Below are 19,354 nucleotides of genomic sequence, written 5' to 3' on the forward strand. Positions count from 1 at the left end.
TACACTTTCATAAACACAACAGCTAATTAACTCTGCTTAGGTTAACAAACATTCAGGACAAAAGCCCTGTCAAAGACTCTGATGGCACTGTAGGTGGCAGTACACTTTTAATAAACTGCTTCGGGTATTGGATCATCAACTACAGTAGCTAAAAGTGACATTCTTGAAAATTCAATTAATTTTTAAGTATCGCTGTAAGAGTTCTCTGATCAGACAAGGCAGCTCTTCTGTGTTATCTTTAGGGCATGAATCAGGTACCATAAATGCATATTGACTGGGACCTGTCTGTTGATAACAATGGACTCCAACATCTGCCACATTTGTACCATCCAACTAAGGAACTGGTTTTCAGGGAGCTATTTATATTCAAAGATCTTTCTTAATGAAGACCCAAGCATTTTCACCATTGAAAGACCATGCAGCTTTATTAGTAAGGGGGAAGGAAGGAATTTGATCTGGGAATAAACCATTCTCCTGTGGAGTATGTATGTACTGCCTCCCTCATGGAGCGGGCAGTTATAAAAAGTCTGCTGCAGTCAGCTGGATGGTTAGCTCATCCTCTGGTCTCACCGAACAGATGGCAGGACTGGCTGCTATGAACGACATAGGAGCAGCATGCAAATAAAGTCTCAACATTCTGCACATAGCTGAGTCTTTAGTATATTTAGAAGCTACAATGTGGATCCCACCACATGCCAGACAGATCAAACAGAAATGCAGCCATTGGGAAAGAACAATCTTTTTCCACCAGTAAAGAAAGATAACCCAAGGAAGATGTAAGTCAAATCAAATGTGCCTGTGACTTCCCAAGAAATTATGATAAATATGCTAAAAACACATGCAAACCAAAAAAAAATGACAGCAGAAAAAAAGATCCTACACACACACAAAACAAACAAACAAACAAACAAAAAACAAAAGAGGCCTATGGTCTTATGGTTAGAGATCTTAGAGAGCTTGTGATAAATTAGAAAGAGAATTTAAGTGCCACCAAAGAGGGGTGGGGAGAATCTGTTTTGCTGGTAATGCAGAATCTCTATTAGCACACTGGAGTATTCAGAAACCATCATGAGTTTTATTTCTCCCCTGGCAATAGATTTTTGTCCTCTCTGTTCTAATTTTGTTTTGTTGAGGCAGTCACTATGTAGGTCATGCTGGCCTCCAGCTAACAATCCTCCTGTCTCAGCTTCCAGAGCACTGGGATTACAGTGCCATCTTGCAACCCACAGCTAGCACTCAACAAGAAAAGCATGTGAACAATGTAAAGATTACAACTGAGGACAATAAGGGCATATTAGCAAATTACGATTGTATAATTGGAAAGACCAAAATGATCCATGGAAGACTCTGGTTTGTATTATCTTAAAAAGTACAGAGGGTTCCTTATAAGCCATGGGGGGGGGGGAGAAACTGTTTCTAACTCCACCCTTCCACATTCATTACTTAAGACAATAAAATCAATAGATCTGAATGACTGTCTGCATCATAGAATGCACAGTTGCAGAAGGCTACAAATCAGTCACTGTCTGATAGCACTATGTCACTGATGGGAAGGGGAGTGGAGCAACATTCTGAGATGATGGAAAAACACATGTCTATGAACATGTGTTAGTAGCAAGAGTTGATTGAGAGTGAGGAAGGCATATATTCAGATTCTATGTAAGTACAAAAATAAAGTCCTTGAGCTTTCAGAGGCAATTTCATTGCAGAGACCTCACATCTTCCTAAGGTATTAAACAGTAAAGAGAATATTTCACCTTAGGTTGATCATCCATATACCACATGATATAATATAGATAAATCTAAAAGTATTAACGTAGAGCAAAACCAACAACAATGAAAAAGCCAGACACAAAGCATCATGGGCTTCTTAATCTGTGAATAAAAAAGTTTAAAGCAAGAATAAGTAGCATATTTTAATGTTATAAATTGAGAGGCAACAGCTGCTTTTGATAGAGTTGGTGAGAGTCTACTCCTATTTAGGATATTTATTGTAATAAACTCAGTTCAAAAATTCAGTTGTGTGTTTATGATTGGATGGTTCTTGACATATATATTTATATTCTATTTTAATATAAATTTAAGTTATCTGGATGGCTGAGCACAAATTAAATTGTCCTGATCAAATATTTTCTTCTTGGAGCTGGGGACAGTTGATTCATCAGTGAAGAGAAGAGCACTTGCCGATGCTCCCAAGGATCTATGTTTGGTCACAGCACTCACATCAGACATCTCACAGTCACCTATAATCATAGTTTCAGGAGCTTTCATCCCCTTCCCACATCTGAGAACAACCACACACATACAGAGAAAAAAATTAGACACATAAATGAAAACAAATGAACATTAAAAATAAAAATTTTCTTCTTCATTGAAAGAGTGATGTAAGAAAAGTGTTGCACATATTAATGGTAAAATTATTCACAAAAACTAAAACAATAGCAATAGTAATATTTTAAGTGTCACATTTAAAAGTACTTTTCAGTATATATTGATAATCTAAATGTAATTTGCTCTTTATAGCAAGCACATAAGATTCAGCAAAGACTATCATGTGTATAAATGCAATAATAATGTGTTAACTCATTGATGACAAGTTGATGACAGACTACCACTAGTTATAGAGTTCCAGAGATTTAAAAAAAAAAATCTGATCACGAACATGGAGAATTTATCTAAGAGTTTTATGAACTTGCTTCATGTTACCATAAAGCTGGAAAGCGAGTCCTAGGAGGGTGTCATTTAAATTTAATCCTAGTCTATTTTAAACCATTTAAAATTTAGATGGAAATAAATAATCCTTGTCTTCTACTTTACTAAAAGTTCAACAGAAGAATTAGGATTTTATATGTTCTTGATAGTCTGACTTGAATAAAGATAAATTTGGTGGAATAAATCTGAGTTCTCATCTGAGCTACCCAAAAGAATATGGAATAGTAATGGTAACTATGACGTCTTGGCCATAGCATGTTGAAACAGCTGATGAATTAACAATTTGAATAAGATACTAAAAATCTTCACTCTTCATGGTACCTAAGAAGGTGAATAGTTCCATACTTTAGCACTGGTCAGTCAGACCTGTTCTTACAACTCTTCCCACAAGAGGGAATATCTGGGTATCTCTGGAAATGAGGAAATGATCATGGATTAAACCCCAAAATGTGCTTTATACTCTATAAAGGAAGACCTGAGGGATGGGGTAAGACCTCCATATACCAGTTTCTAACTGTTAAAAATTAGATGTCGATGTGATGAAGATTTTCTTATGATTAGCTACATATTGGATATTGCATTTGATAAAAAAAACAAAACAGAAAAAAAATAAAACATGTTTCTCATTTAGAATGGTCTTAAAGATAAACCATATATTTAACTTGGTGGTAGTTTCAGAATGGCATTAAACATAAGCCATGTATTTAACTGAGTGGTAGGTTCACTACATGGATACCTTTCTATACAAAGAATCAATTATCCAACTTTATCTGAGCGACAAAAGAAGATCAGATGGCTTCAAAAGTTCTCAATGAAATTTTCTCAAACAATATTGTTTTCATATTTCCTGCATGGGGTACATGGCATATAATCTCATTAATTTGACCTAGCTACACAACTTTCAAACCCCCTGAACTTCACTAAATAAAAATCTCTAAGCAAAGTATTGTGCATTTTAAGAGACTCAATGAGCTTAGCAAGGCCCCACTGCCCACCATTGCTTAGAGTCTGCCCTTTGTCAAGAATCTTCTCTATATCATTGCTTTTAATATATAAACCCAACTTATTAAACCTTGTGAGGCTTTACTATAACTGGGTGTCTTTAAGATTGCATGCAGTACAAATCAGATTCCTAAATTAATAAATGATAAAAAAAAAAACAACCACACACAAATGAAGATGTGAGTCAAAGGTCTGCTTCATTTCTTTGTCTACTTCGGAAGACAAGCATACAAGACTGTCACAGCAAAAGGGTCCGTGATTTAACAAAGGCAATGGCTTGAAGTTTATGATATTAAATTAAAAGATAAGATTGGTTGTCTCAGACAATAAAGATGAAACTAGGAAATTTGCCTCTTGAAATTTCTGTCCAAATAAATCCTCTGTTTCCAAGTAATCTGACAGAAACTAAGATCATTTCATTTGTTCTTACCCTTTAAAAGTTAAGTTCAAATCATTATTATAGGGAAAAAAGTTAGTTTAAGGAAAGAGTAGTACATTTTTACATTTACTTGGTACAATACTGTAAAAGATTATATAGTTTTTAAATATAATTGAACATGTATAAGTTCTGAGGCTAACCTCTATTATTTTACAGCAATAAGACATGCTTTACAAAATATTCAATCAGGTTTTATTGGTTTATTTGAACAAACCTACAGCAACTAACCAAGAAATAAACAACCAAATTTCCATGAAATAATACAAATGATGAGGCAGATTCTTAAAAATATAGTTGAGATAGTGAAATTTGTAAGGTGAATCTGATATTTTTTATCAGGGTAAAAAAAGAGAGAAAGAAAGGAAGGAAGGAAGGAAGGATGGAAGGAAGGATGGAAGGAATGAAGAAAGGAAGGAAGGAAGGAGGGAGGGAAGGAGGGAAGGAAGGAAGAAAAGAAAACCCCAAATCAAAAACATGGGAGCATTTCTAATTGGGAGACAGCCAAAATAAAATCCTTGCCATCTTAATTCCAGATTCATATTCCTCCTTAGGTCACAATATTGTATTATATAAACTTTGTATTGATAACCAAATAATGGACTGCAGCTAAAACTCAAGCCCATTTTTACCAAAACTAAACAGAAATGGTTCAAAAGGTCTTGTACCATGCCTTTCAAATCCAGAAGGTACGAGGAATCAAACAATGCATGGCTCTGTGTATTGAGGGGTGACAGTCATTTTACAAGGATCCAGTGGCATCCCAGGAAGGTCATGGGAAAGTACCCTAACATTCACAAAGCTTTCCATATTACAATGCTTGTGACCCATTGCTCAGATCCCCATTGCTGACCCTGCCAGCTGTAGACACTAGTACATTTTAAGTTGTAGTTGATAAACGTTAAAAAGTAAACATAGCTTGCTAAGTATGATCTTTAAAATGATTTTCTGCAATAATTTGTGGATTCTATGCATTTCAACAAAGCGATTACTCAAAAAAGAAGTAATTTTTGGAATACAATTATATTCAAAGGAGAATTACAGGTATTCTGAATACAATCCTCCTTTACAAAGTGGATATAGACGACAACATTTTAGGTAGGAAAGCACATTATCACTTACTTAGTCATGCTAACACAGAGTGGGCTATTTAATAAAATATCAAAGAGTAGCCAGCGAATACACACTCCACACACTCCCTCCAGCCACCCAAGAATCAGAGCAGTAGTGCCTTTAGTTCTAAATCGCTATTATCCGAATTACCCTCATCTGGCCATGTAGTAAAGTATTCCAAATTACAGCTTTGTTTTTTGTTTTTTTTTTTTTAAGTAGATACAAACAAAGGCACCATGGAATGTCAGTGCAAGGTGGAGAACTTCATAGAGTATGAGTGTGGAACAGGATTGGCTTAAATGAAAGTGTTCAAAAATGATCTCTTAGTCCTCCCTATTCATATTGTGGCCTGAAGATTGTGTCCTTTTTACATTTTGAAAATTATGAGAAATTAAGAGTGTCTGGATAGCTAGTCACCCATAATCTATCGTACTATATGGTGATCCTCTAATTGATATTGATGTAAACTGTGGAGATTGCATTGTTAAATTCTTACTGTGCTGCAATGTAAAAGGAAGCCATCATATGGCCCTACCCCATTTTTATAAAGGAATAAACACTCAGTTCAATGGAGCAATCTAGGAAAAAATGCAAAGTCTGTATCTGATCAGTGTATAAATGTGTCAAATAAATACCTACTTCATATGCATCCCAGCAGAGTCCAGGCTTTAAATCACTGAAAGTAATGGCTGATTTTTTATTCTCAACATGTTTCATCTTTAGTCAATAGTACAGTAGAATTGTCAGTGGGTTTGGAAACTTACTATTTCTCTTCTAGAGAAATCTACAGGGCATTTATCTCCTGATGCATCTAGCAGGTTTGCTAATAGAGTTGAACATGCAGTTCTTTCTGAGACTATAGCCATATACTAATGTAGGCAAAAAGTTAAAATAAACACACACACACACACGCACGCACACACACTCTAGATGTGACCAAACTCAATGAACACAGATAGGCCCTGACTGCCACATTTCCACTTATGCATAAGTGAATTAGGAACACTATTAATACCTAAATGGATGAAATCTTCAGTGCCAAATCAGAATTCATCACATTTAAGAGAAGGGCAATTTCTTAGACAAGACAAAGAATGTAAGTTATGTTGGTGTTCTCCATAATTTCTAGCAAACAGAGAAGCTAATACATGTGCATTAAGCACAATGATGACCTGAAGTAGGTAGAGATGTAATTGATGTAATAACACTCCTGCCTTGTATCTGATTATTGCTATCAACTTATTAAGATAATGCAAAAAAATAAAGTCATTTATAGTACAACCACTATAGGGTAGAACATTTGGACTGTGGAATATCTGTTTTTTTCCTTTTTTATTTTACTTTTTTTTTCTTATTTTACATACCAATCCCAGTTCCCTCTCCTTCCTTCCCTCTGTCTTTCCCTCCCTCCTATGCCCCTCCCCAGACCACTCTCTTATCCCATTGGCTAAAACTAAAAACACCAATGACAAATTATGCTGGAGAGGATGTGGAGAAAGGGGAACACTCCTCCAATACTAATAGGAGTGCACACTTGTACAGCCATTTGGGAGATCAATATGGTGGTTCCTCAAGAAAATGGGAATCAGTCTACCACAGGACCCAGCAATTACTTTTCTATTTTAATTTTAATTTTTTGTTTGTTTTTCATGGTTTCTCTGGGTAGCTCTGGCTACCCTGGAACTACTCTGTAGACCAGACTGGCCCTGACCTTTCAGAGATCTACCTGCCTCTGCCTCTCCATCCCAAATGCTGGGACTAAAGGTGTCCACTGTCACTGCTTAGCGCCTTTTTTTTTTTCTTTTTAATTAAAGAAATCAGAAAGGTTCATGGAAATTTGTGATATGACTTGATTTCAAGAGAAAGAGGATTACATTCAGCGGTAATACACACAGAGCACCTAGAGCTGAATGTGACAGGAAAAAGGAGATTTGTCATCATTGTTTATTTACAGTTACATACTTGATACCAGTAATTGAGAGGCAATAGTTTTGGTATTCGAAATGCACTAATAAACTGGGCTTGGTGGTTCATGCTTTTAATCCCAAGAGGCAGAGGCATACAGATCTCTATGAGGTCAAGGCCAGCCTGGTCTACAAAGTGAGTTCCAGGACAACCCAGGGTGTTGCACAGAGAAACTAAGTCTCCAAAAGTCTTCAAAAACCAAAAGAGAGAGAGAGAGAGAGAGAGAGAGAGAGAGAGAGAGAGAGAGAGAGAGAAACAAGAAGAGAGAGAGAGAGAGAGAAACAAGAAGAGAGAGAGAGAAATGAAAAAAAAGTACCAGTAAACCAGGTCCCAGGGGCTCCCACTATTCCCAAACTAGTAGTAAGTTGGAAATAAAAGAGTATCTTACGTGATACTCAGCATGAATGAGTTCCATGAGTAACAGTGTCTCTGATATTAAGCTGAGCCCTAGGTACTGAGGAACTGCTTTGGGACTATTTGGGCAGTAAATTCCATGTTAATCCATTTTATTTCTGGCTCTAGTTTATACAAAAACATATCATGTCTGGTTGTAGATACTGAGGACCAGGAAGCATCCTTGTGAGTAACACTGTTTTCCGGGAAGAGTGCAGGCTCACAATGCCTACAACCTTATGTTTCTCCTCCCTCTACTTATCCATCTATTGGTGCTTAAGTGGGAAGTCAGGGACTGGACAACAGACCAGGAATAATGTAAGATAGTTTAACAGTCTTCCAGTAAATGCTGAGGGAAACAACTGAATCTCTATTCAGAACTGAGGGAAGTTCTATTTATAAAGAGGTCTGCTTGTTTTCAGAATTTGTCAACATTTCTATGAAAATAATTTCTACTGAATATGCTTTGGCACACATACCCTCAAGCCTGGTATTTTGCTAGACAATTAATTACTGTGAGCTATTACTGATTATCATTACTACTATAGTAATCACTTCAATTTAAAAGACTGCTGAACAGCTAACTAACAAATTTTTATCAGCTCTTTTATTACCCTGCATATCACTAGGCCCACCACATCAATTTAGAAACATTTTAGTTCATTACAGTTCAATTCCCGAATGTTTAAAAGTATTAAGTAGAAGAAAGGAAAGGGAAAACACAGTGATTTTCTCTAGTTGTATATACCTGATTAATGTGCAAAATTTGACATTATCTATTTTTTATTTTCTCAAGAAGAATCATTGAAGTGAGAATGAGATTTGAACACTGGTTTTTCCTCAAGCCCCTTCAGCTCTAAGTCCTCTACCACTTTACTTGGACACCATGGGTCTCATTTTCCCTAGTAACAAGTCAACTTGTCTGAACTAAATGATCTCTAGTGTTTCTTTGTATCTAAAAACACTATATGGCTCTATAGCACTCTTGATGTGTTGAGCAACTGCTCTGTCCAGTACACATTTAGTGAAGCCCAACCACATGCCAAATGCTATTGCCTTCATGCTGATAAAATTCTATAACATGATAGGGGTAAAATGTCTTTCGGATGAATTCATTTCATAGAATCTTCCATGGCAACCTTTAACCCCATGGACTTCTTTTATTTGATGTGGATGTAAAATTCGGAAAAGATGACAGAGAAAGGTATTCTTTCCAACTATAAACTTTCTGTTCTAGTTGTCTGTCTTCCTCAGCTCAGACAGAATACCTTCAATGTGTTTTTAGTGAGGTCCCTGAAGAATAAGTTTGATGGTTATTTTATTCCCCCAACATGAGGCACTTCATATAAATGCAATTTCTAGGGGAAAATATATATTTGAAAAGGAAAATAATATTACTTATAAGTTTATATGAAAAAATTTGGGGTTATAAGTGCTTCTCCAACAAATTTATACAAGTATCAGGTTGATCTTTTACCTGAAGGTAGGTCTCTTTGTGTGAAATGGGGAGCTCTAGGTTCAGTTCTGCATGTGTTTGGAGACACATAGAATGAGAGTAAGAGTACTTGAGCATGAATTGGTTTCAGTACAATGGACATAGACATTCAGTCATGAAACTTTGTCAGATGTTTGAAAAATGGGGACTTACCTGAAGTGCATTGCATATCTGCCTTTATTAGTTACATGTGAGGGTTCCAGTGTCTTTCATAGCCTCAACTGTAATATTTAGAATGGTCATAGAGGAACACTCTGAACATTGTATTTCTCATCCCCAGTTGTTCATGACATTTGGGAAGGTTTTTTCTCAATTATTCCAAGGATGCATTCCTCTGTCTCAATACCCTCCAAATTTTACCTTAAGTATAAATGCACTGAATCTATTATGGGGATTTCTGAGGTTTCTCCCAAATTAAAAAGTGTTATTAAACCATCAAATCCATAAAAGAAATAAGTCCTGGTAAACTCAAGCTCCCCAAAATAGAATTTCTGGTACCCCCTGGGACTGAATCAATCACATGACCCAGCTCTGGTAAATATCAATGTTAAGTAATAAGTAGTACCTTTCATGCTGTCAATTCCCCAAAAGGACAAATGGGATTGCATAAATTTGTAATATGTTTACTATGGGATGAATCTTCTGTTTTTGGGATAGGAGGAAGGGGCATATTATAAAACACACACAGCTGGGGAATCACTGGGAAAGACACCCTGATCATTCATTAACATCTGGCACTGTCAACAAGTTGGTTTTGTGATGTGACACAGAGTACACCAATTGGTTACCTGATACCAAATGATCAGCCCTAAATATATGCATACAAGTAACATTATGCAGACTGATATGATACAGTTTGATTAAAGAATATATGTATGTGTGTGTACACTTGCATATATGTGTGTGTGTGTGTGTGTGTGTGTGCGTGTGCACATACACACATATGAAATAACAATGGAAAAAAGGCCTTGAATTTGAAAGGGAACAATGAGGGCATATGGGAAGATGTAGAGGGATGAAAGGGGAGAGAGAAATACATTTATAATCTCAACAATAAATGGGAAAAAAACAAAACACCCTCCTTTGGGATGTAAACAGTATTACCACCACCTTTCAAGTTTTATCTGTATAATAATTTTAAATCTCAGCATCAATGAGACAATGAACATCAGCTGATTTCTGCTAATTATGTGGGTACTGCGAAACTTATTAGATATCTCATTATGTGGCCAAGTGTGGTGTCACATGCTTTTAATCCCAGCACTCAGGAAGGAGAAGCAGGTGAATCTCAGTGAGTTCAAGGTCACCTGGTCTACAAAACAAGTTCTAGGACAACTAGAGCTGTTACAAAGAGAAACTTTGTCTTGAAAAACCAAAATAAATAAATAAATAAAAACAAAGGTAAAAACTTAAAATGTGTTTATATTCTTTCCTTTCTAAGCCATAGATGGCAAGTATCTCAGTCCAATTTTTACACAAATCTTGGTTAAAGATGTTCTTTTAAGGACCAATCCTTTTGTAAAATAGCATGAAGGTAGTATACAAAGCCCCTTTAGAAAGCATGGAAAGCTAAAAATGTTTACTGATATTGTTCCTTCTCTGATGGGAGATGCCATTATGTATATATGATTCTCATACTGGTTAATGAATAAAGCACTGTTGGCCAATAGGAAAGGAAGATAGGAGAGACTAGGGGACAAGGAGGAAAGAGGAAATAGCAAGGAGGAGTCAAATGGAGAGTCTGGAGAGAATAGACCACCAGCTGCCTCTCGCTGGTAAGAACACGTAGAAATACATAGAAATGGGTTAATACTTAAGACAGAGCTAGCCAATAAGAAACTAGTACCAGGCCAACAGAATTATATCAAATACAGAGTCTCGGTGTATTATTTGGGGCTGGCGTGGCGGCGGGACAAGACCTGCGGCGGGAGGAAAAACTTTACTCCCTACACTTCTCCCAAATATCATGTCATCTGTCAAAAAATAATGGGCTATGTTTCACTATCAGAACTAGGAGCAGCCTTAAACAGACTTACTATGAGCAAGGCCTTACACAGAAAAAAAAAAAAAAAAACATAAAAACAGGCAGCTCACCTAAATTACTATTTATTGTTTTCAAATTCAACCATTGTGTAGAATTCATTACACACACACACACACACACACACACACACACACACACACATATCTATATGATTTCAAATGCATATAATATATATGTATTAGTGATTTTAAAACAGTCTCAAATAAACACTGGAAACAGGCATATCTTCCCAGTCTTTAAATGTCTACCTGGGACGGTCCTTAGTATCTGTTCAGAAGCTGAAGAAAAGAGCGTGGACGCCAGATATCTCACTATCAACATTAAAAACAGGGATGCTGCACTTCCAGGGGGAAGGTCATGGAAGGCAGCCTCGGGATAAAATAAAGACACAAAACAAAAGCTAATCCAAAAATGCTTTGACACCAGCTGATATATCACCCATCAGCAGCCTCTCCCGGAGAAGTTCATCTTTCTTTAACATGGTGACACATCTGAAAGTTTAGGGTACAGATACTGATTAATTACCTTTTCCTCGCTGCTCCATCCTCATAAAGAGTTGGCCAGAGATTTTAACCCCGTGGCATGCTGACTAAAAGCTGCACAGCAGCCTCCACGCACCAGTTTTAAAAAAGAGTCTGCTCCTGTTTTCTTCAATGTGTTCAGTCTGGGGACAAAGAGGTTCTTCCCTTCCTGCCTCATTTACTATCGCTTGTTTGGCCAATTGAAAAGCAGGCGCTTGGGCTACTTACTGGAAGGAGAGAAGGGGCAGGTGTATGAAAATGGAACACTATCTGCTCTCGCATGCCTTGCTCTTCTTTTCAGTCAAACCAAACCTTCCTTTGCCTTGCTCAAATTCAAGGCACAGAAGCAGCCCTTTAACCCTTCCTATCTCAGGTCAAAGTCCTTTTTTTTTTTTTTTTTTTTACTTGGCCTGCAACTTGGAAACATCAGAACTCTGCAGAAAATGGAGAAGTTCTGCGATTCTAGGTAAGCAGCAATAAGCTGAGGTCTCTGTCCTGTGAGCCGCCACCTTAGCGCATTTTCGGCATCTCGGAAGACAAAGTGGTTTGAAAGCTCTGAGGTTTTCTTGGAAACAGAAAAGAATAATTTGACTTCCCTTGGAATAAGATCACATTCAGCAGAAAAGATTGGCCGGGCTCAAGGTCATGGATGTTGTCTCTGTGGATATTCAGTTATTCACAGGAGTTTCTCCAACCTTCAAAGAGCTTTCAGATACCACTGCAGGTGTTGCCTGTGCAGCATCCCTGAGGGCCACTGGTCCTTGCATTTCATCTTTTTCCTTCATACTATCCATTGTGTCTCCTGAAAGCCATTATTCCCCTGTCTAGGTAATGTTTGTCCTCCTAGAGATTTTTAATGAAGTGCTACCAGGAATAGTACACACACACACACACACACACACACACACACACACACACGCACGCACGCACGCACGCACGCACGCACGCACACACGCACGCACTGTTATATAATATATTATTAACAAATAAGTTACTGGAGAACAGAGAAAAGAAGTCATTGATGGTAGAAACTTCTTCAGAGCTTACTATTTGCGAGGCATGGTGTTAATGGCTTTGCAAGGTTTCATGATGCAAAAAAGATTCAGGCAAAAGAGCAAAAGACCAAAGGAACTAAGTAGTAGTTGAGACTAACTTGTCAAAAACGAAGATGCTTCACAAGACAAAAGATCTGAAGTGTGGAAATCTCAAGGGGGAAAAAAGGAAAAAAAAAACAACAGAAAACAAAACAAAAACACCAGAGTTGAGTGTAAAAATGAATGAAGCTCTGCAGTAACAAAAGAAGAAAGAAAATCAAGCTGCAGGGAACATCCATTCTCAGACAAGAGAAAATGTAAGAGATGGAGGATGGGAGGAGTGTGCAGAAATGCTTTCGTGTGAACATGAGTGGCTAACACACTCAGGAACGCACATCATCTCCAGCTGGTTAAAACCCTGGTAATGGAGGAGAGTGGGTTGCAGAGGCTCTGTCTCTGTCTGAGAAGTTATTGCCTATCAATAGTTGCTGCAAAAGGGCCACTTCTCATTATTGTTTGTTTATTGATAGGCCACCTATACCTCAGTGCATGACTCAATGTCCACACCACACTAATTGGACCAATGAGTGGGTTTTTTTTTTAAGAGTAGGGGAAAGGGAGAGAGAAAGGGAGGGGGAGAGAGTGAGACAGACAGAGAGAGACAGAAACAGAGAGATACAGAGTTGGGAGAAGATGTGCTTAGCACAAAGTTGGAAGTGAGTACAGGGTTGTGTGGATATGATTAAGATACAGTGCATACATATGTATGAATTTTCAAAAAAAGTCATTGAGTGAAATTTAGCTCAGACTAAAATAATAGGATGAATATAATTACATGAAAAAAATTATTTCAGGCCAGAGTAGAAAAGACCTTAAGAAAAGACAATATATCACCAACAAAAAGACATCAGGAAGCTCACCTGAAAGGCAGTGGTAAGTTACTGATCAGCAATAACTCAGTGTCAATCCTATGTTAGGTTTTTTGTTGTGGATACTACTGTTTTGAGCAATGAGTTTTTCTAAACACAGGAACACCGATTTCAATGTGAAAATTATGGAGATAGAAAGAAATCTTGACTCACTTTTTTTTTTTTACAGAAAGTAAAAAACTGAAAGAATTACAAGACATTTTTATTTGTTTTATTCATCAAATGGTTTGATAAGCTGCATTATGGGAAGGGACATGGACACTTGGGAAAAAAGAGTATATGACCTGACCCACCAATAAAAATAGAGAACCATCCAAACATCTCCTGGCAACCAGTCCCTCCTTTCCTTAGACTCCATGAAAGAGACATGTTGCTGTAGTCTTGGACCCTTAAACAATCATAGGGTCTTTAGTATATCTTGATTGACACTATCCCCTTGCTCCAATCAACCCATCTTGCTTTCCTTGCAAACCTGTGTGAGACCTTATATCAATTCTTTGGATACAAGGCCAAGAACCTGAAAGCAAACTGCCTAAGACCATCTGTTGCAGCAGTCCATCCGTTACTAAGCAGTTAGGTGACTGTTCCTCATCAAAACCCGGGGACACAGTATTGTTTACAAAGATGCCAAGCAGTTTACTCTTATACGACGAGTAGGACAAATGTCATCCAATTCTCTAGTTAACAATTTTTCTTTGTTCTTTTATTTCTGTATTAGTTGAACCAGAATTTTACTCTCTGACAAATTGCTTCCATTTCTTGATTAAAAAAAAAAAAGTTTTCCATTACCCAAATTACAAAGGCTCTTTCTTGTCTTCTAGTATTCATACGTGGTGATTTACTTGTATGGACTATGTAAGGATGAAACCTACTTTTGTAGGTTAAACACAGATACAAAATATACATACATATTGACTGATTTTTAAGTGAAAACATGTCAAGTTCAGATATGTTCAAGAGTTTCAGATATAAAGTGGCATCTGGGTCCCTTGAATAGAAAGGAGGAAGATGTCAGATGACAGGGAAAATAAGGATATACTAACACTATACAAATACATATATACTAATACTGTATTTGGTGAAAAAGTTTTATATTTTGTTTTGGTTTTTTGAGACAGGGGTTTATGTATCTAAAACTGGCTTCAAACTCTTAGTCACCTAGAACTTCTGGTTCTCTAGCTTCTACCTCCCCAGAGCTGGGAGGCACACATGGACTGTCACAATCAGTGGTTTTACGTGATACTAGACAAGCACTCTATCAACTAAACAAAAGTATCAGCCCCTAGAAGAAATTTTTTTTAATGATGCAAAAATCTAATTAAATGTCAAGCACTACATCTGTGGGATATGTTGTGACATCTTGCTGTAGTATGTCTATGGATCCACTTTCCTAATTAGTGGCTAAACAAATCATATCTGTGCGTAAATTTTCGATGTCAAGCATGCTCACTTAGGTCATTCTTTATAGATTTTTTCCTCCCAACAGGAAAAATGTAGGGCCCTGCATGGAGCACGGAGACACAAAGCAAACCTGAAGCTGTTGGCTAGAACTTCTTGCTGCTATTGGTACTCTTCCTTTTCCCTGGAGTTGTCATTGGTACTCTTCCTAATTTTGCTAACACAAATCTGGTGGAGAGGAGCTAAGCCTGAAAAATTGCTATTTTCCACTGTGCTGTAAGTCAGTATATAAGTCCACTCCATCACCGCAATAAATGACATTCTGACATTGCCATTGAATGAATGACCCCTCTGTCTTGTCTCTTATTTCAATCTCTAGGCCTGCACCTGATCCATGGAACAGATCATAGTGTGGGCGCCACAGAAAAATGGTGGAAACTTGTAACCAGAGGTTAGAGTTAAATACAAACCATTTTATTTATTTGCTTTTGGTTTTTTGGTGCTTTTTTTGTAATTTGTTTGGAAAGAGGAACTCTTCAGGCTGGCTTTGGAGAAACTCCTAATAGTCCTGCATGAGCAGGTAGAGCTCATAGGTGTTAGCTATCCTGTTCAGAGTCACTAGAGTATTGCATACAAATCTGTTTACCAAAAGGTTCACAGTAGTCTTAAAATTCCAAACAAAATGTAGATAATTAAATACTTAACTGGAGAAATATGCTTAAAGGAATGAAGACACAACAGTATGTTACAGTACCCCCAAGCAGGGTTTGAACTCAGAGTTTTGTGTATGATAGTTAAGAACTAGATCACTTTTCTGTATTCTCAGCCACAAGATAGAATATTTTATACTCACTAAAAATAATATGTTGATATTATAATGAGGAAAGAAAAATATTTTTAAAATAAAGATAAGAAAATAATACAGCATTTATTAGTTATAATTATCTATGCATCTATAGTTATCTATACAATATATACACATTGTATACTTGCATATGCACATACATATGAAGATATAAATACATATTTGGAAGGAAGAGACAAGACCACAGTGTTATAATTTCTGTGCTATATCCACTTATTTTCTTTAAATATTTCTGTGCTTTCTACATTTTTCCTCAGTGAACAGTTTCACAGCTTTTATAACCAGAAAAAAGCTAATAAGGTTAAATGATGAATTCAGACTGATTTTGATACATACATAGAGTCTTACTGAAACTAGCTCCATTTTCCAAGTCAAGCTAGAGCCAAAAAGATGTCAAATCACATTGTGTTCTACAGAGACACAGTTTTCAACAATGACATAAGGCAAAACCTCCTGCAGAGACCCTCTTCTCTTTTACACAACACTGTGTGTGCTCTGTGTGTGTTTTTTTTTTTTTTTTTTTTTTTTTTTTTTTGCAGTATTTAACAGTTGGGAATGACAGGCTATAGATGACATCATTACCAGACATTATTTTCCCTCACACTTTTGTCAGGGAAAATCCCTTCAGAGGTCTATTTCTGAGTCCTATTTTTTACCCAGGCTTACAAAACTCATACTGGAGAGAGTCTATGAAGCATGTGTTTGCAAGCATCTCCCAAATAGTATTCCATTTAGCTTATCACATTGAAACAAAAGCTGTGCATCATGGGCTTGTCCTCTGTAATCACTTTTATTGAAGGATGTGGGAAGCAAGTACACAGAATCTCAGAAGACAGCACCTGAGCCATCACCTCTAAAACTGCCCCGGAATATAAGAAAAATGTGTGCTTGTTTATTTTTAAATCATGTTTTAAAATTTTTGTCAGCAATTTATCTATTCTGTTTACACAAAATAGGTAGATTTTGTAGGTCAACACAGTCCAGAAAAACTTCCAAATGCCTTTGAATTCAGTAAATGCACTCTCACCCCTTCCTATTTCTTTGGCCAAAAAGGACCAATCCATTTACCTTACATGAGTTATGACCCTCACTTTAGTAAGACCACTCCTGTATCTGGCCACTTCCTCTATATAAATGTGTATTCAGATGCAGGAGAGAGAGAGAGAGAGAGAGAGAGAGAGAGAGAGAGAGAGAGAGAGAGAGAGAGAGAGAGAGAGAGGGAGGGAGAGAGAGAACATAAAAGAGGGAGCCATTATTGGTTTGAAGAGAAAACTGAACCTAAGAAATGTCCAGAGACCTACAAGACTGCCGCCAACTAACAATTTGAGCAACCGTGGAAAGGCTACCATAATGTCCTTTCTGGATAGTGAGATCAACAACTAAATTATCCACCATCATGGAGCAAACACACACACCTAAACACTGAGTCAAACTAGAATCCAGATGCAGATGAAGAGGACAAGACCAGGTTGCAGAAACACATAGAGACAGCTGACCTGAACAAGGAGGAGCTAACAGGCCCCCAGACTGATAGCTGGGAATCCAGCATGGGACTGACTCAGGCCCCCCTGAATATGGGTCTCAGCCAGAACGACTGAGCAGTCTAAGGGACCTCAGACAGGGGAACCAGGATGTATTCCTGGTGCACAAAAGGACCTTGCAGACACATACCCCATGGAGGGATACTGCCTTAACCTAGAGACAGGAGAGTAGTCCTAGTCCCTACTTCAAATGACTTGACAGATCTACATGACCCCACCTGGATGGCATTGCCCTACATGTGGATGGCAGGTGGGGGGATGGCAGGGGAGGGTGGTCAGGGTGCATGTGAGGGGGCAGAGAGGGTAAGAAGGAGGGAGGGAAGGAGGGAGAGGGAACTGGGATCAACATGTAAAATAAAAAATAAATAAAATAAAAAACCAATGGTCTTTGAGTTATTCTTGTCACTAGATATGGAGGGCCACCCCCTTCCATGCCACTATCTCTGTGGAGATGCTTTTCTCTGCCATTAAATGCAGCTACATCTAATATCCATTCCTACTGCCTACTTTTCCTTTATCACCTGATTCTAATATAGTGACTGGAACTATCAAATTTAGGATACTATGAAATGTCTGTGTTAGCTGGGGAGAGTGGTCATCTCATGAAGAACATCACATACACTTTGTATAGAGATACACACACATCCAGGAGCTGGAAGCTAACAACTGGGAAGGCTGCACCACTTCTAGGCTTTACAGGGACAGTTGTCAAAGGATGCTGTCTTGGAAATGATGCCAGGTTAGAGTATATCTTTCCCATCTCCATGTTTTCAGAAGTCTATGGAAATGCTAAGCCTGGGTTCCAGCAGAGATTAAAATGTTGGCTTACAGCATTATGTCCTTTCACTTCATTGATTGATTTTGGATTTTAATTGTAATTTGAGGGTGGTGGTATAATTTTGGCCTCTGGTTCAGTGAAATGGAATAAGTTATCTGAATGCATCTAAGAGCATATAAAATGGACTTTCCATGTATACTACACTGCTTAAATCCTAGGATGATTACATGAACTTGGAGTTTACATATTAACGTCTGAAAATTCCTACCCTGGAAGGCAGCTCCTTTGGGACAAGAAATTGTGTGGATCCCTATTCCTTTCTCCTAGGCTACCACACAGATCTCCGTGATCAGGTACCAGTTTGGTGGCTATTACAAACATAACACACTGCCCTTGCTCCATCACTAAAATGAAGAAAAACTAAACAGCAATGCTCATCTAAATTCTCATGCATAGTCACAAATGGTATACGTGCTGGTGAAAATAGGATAAACACTAGGTGTGCTTCTATTTGTCCTCCAGCTGTTTCTGTTCCTCAATTTTACTAGTTCATTAAAAAAAAAAAAAAAGTTCTGAGTTCTGAAGACTTCAAAGTACAGCACAATTGGGTAATCTCTGAGTGGGCAGATGGAATACAAATGACTGTTGAGAACAAATGTGTAGAGGTCATTCTCTTTATTTACACTATTGTAAGATAATTAACAAAGTGATTCCAATACAAGGAAACACCCTGCATTTGAACTCACGCTTTGGAAACCACCTTGTTTCTGCTATTAGGTACATGGGAATTATGATCGCAACCACAGACAGTAGAGTCTAAATGTCTCCAGACTTCATGTGACAGGAGCTCTCTGTTTCTATAGAGACTGCAGCATAATTCCTGATGGATGATGGTTCTATGATTGCTTCCTCAGGTCCCTCCTAAGAACATGCTCTAAAGTTTAAGTGGTGAATAAAAATGCTTCCACCCAATAAATGCAACAGCAACCATCCCAGTAAAGCCGCCTGCAGCGGCCCAGTCCTTTACTACAGTATTTAATGTCAGGTTGCTTTTCCATTCCGGAGGTCAGGAAAACAAACACTCTGTGAACACATTATGTGCATGCCCAAGTGAGCAGAAAAACAGGA

The 19,354-nt window shown here is 37.7% G+C and overlaps 1 protein-coding gene across 39 annotated transcripts in view; it reads right to left on the bottom strand.

The window, feature by feature from the left end:
• Nucleotides 1–19,354, bottom strand: part of Nrxn1 (neurexin 1) — a 1,037,700-nt gene that overhangs the window by 654,252 nt on the left and 364,094 nt on the right. The window lies entirely within an intron of this gene.

The sequence above is a fragment of the Phodopus roborovskii genome, unplaced genomic scaffold (assembly GCF_943737965.1).
Source record: "Phodopus roborovskii unplaced genomic scaffold, PHOROB, whole genome shotgun sequence".
Taxonomy (NCBI): Eukaryota; Metazoa; Chordata; class Mammalia; order Rodentia; family Cricetidae; genus Phodopus; species Phodopus roborovskii.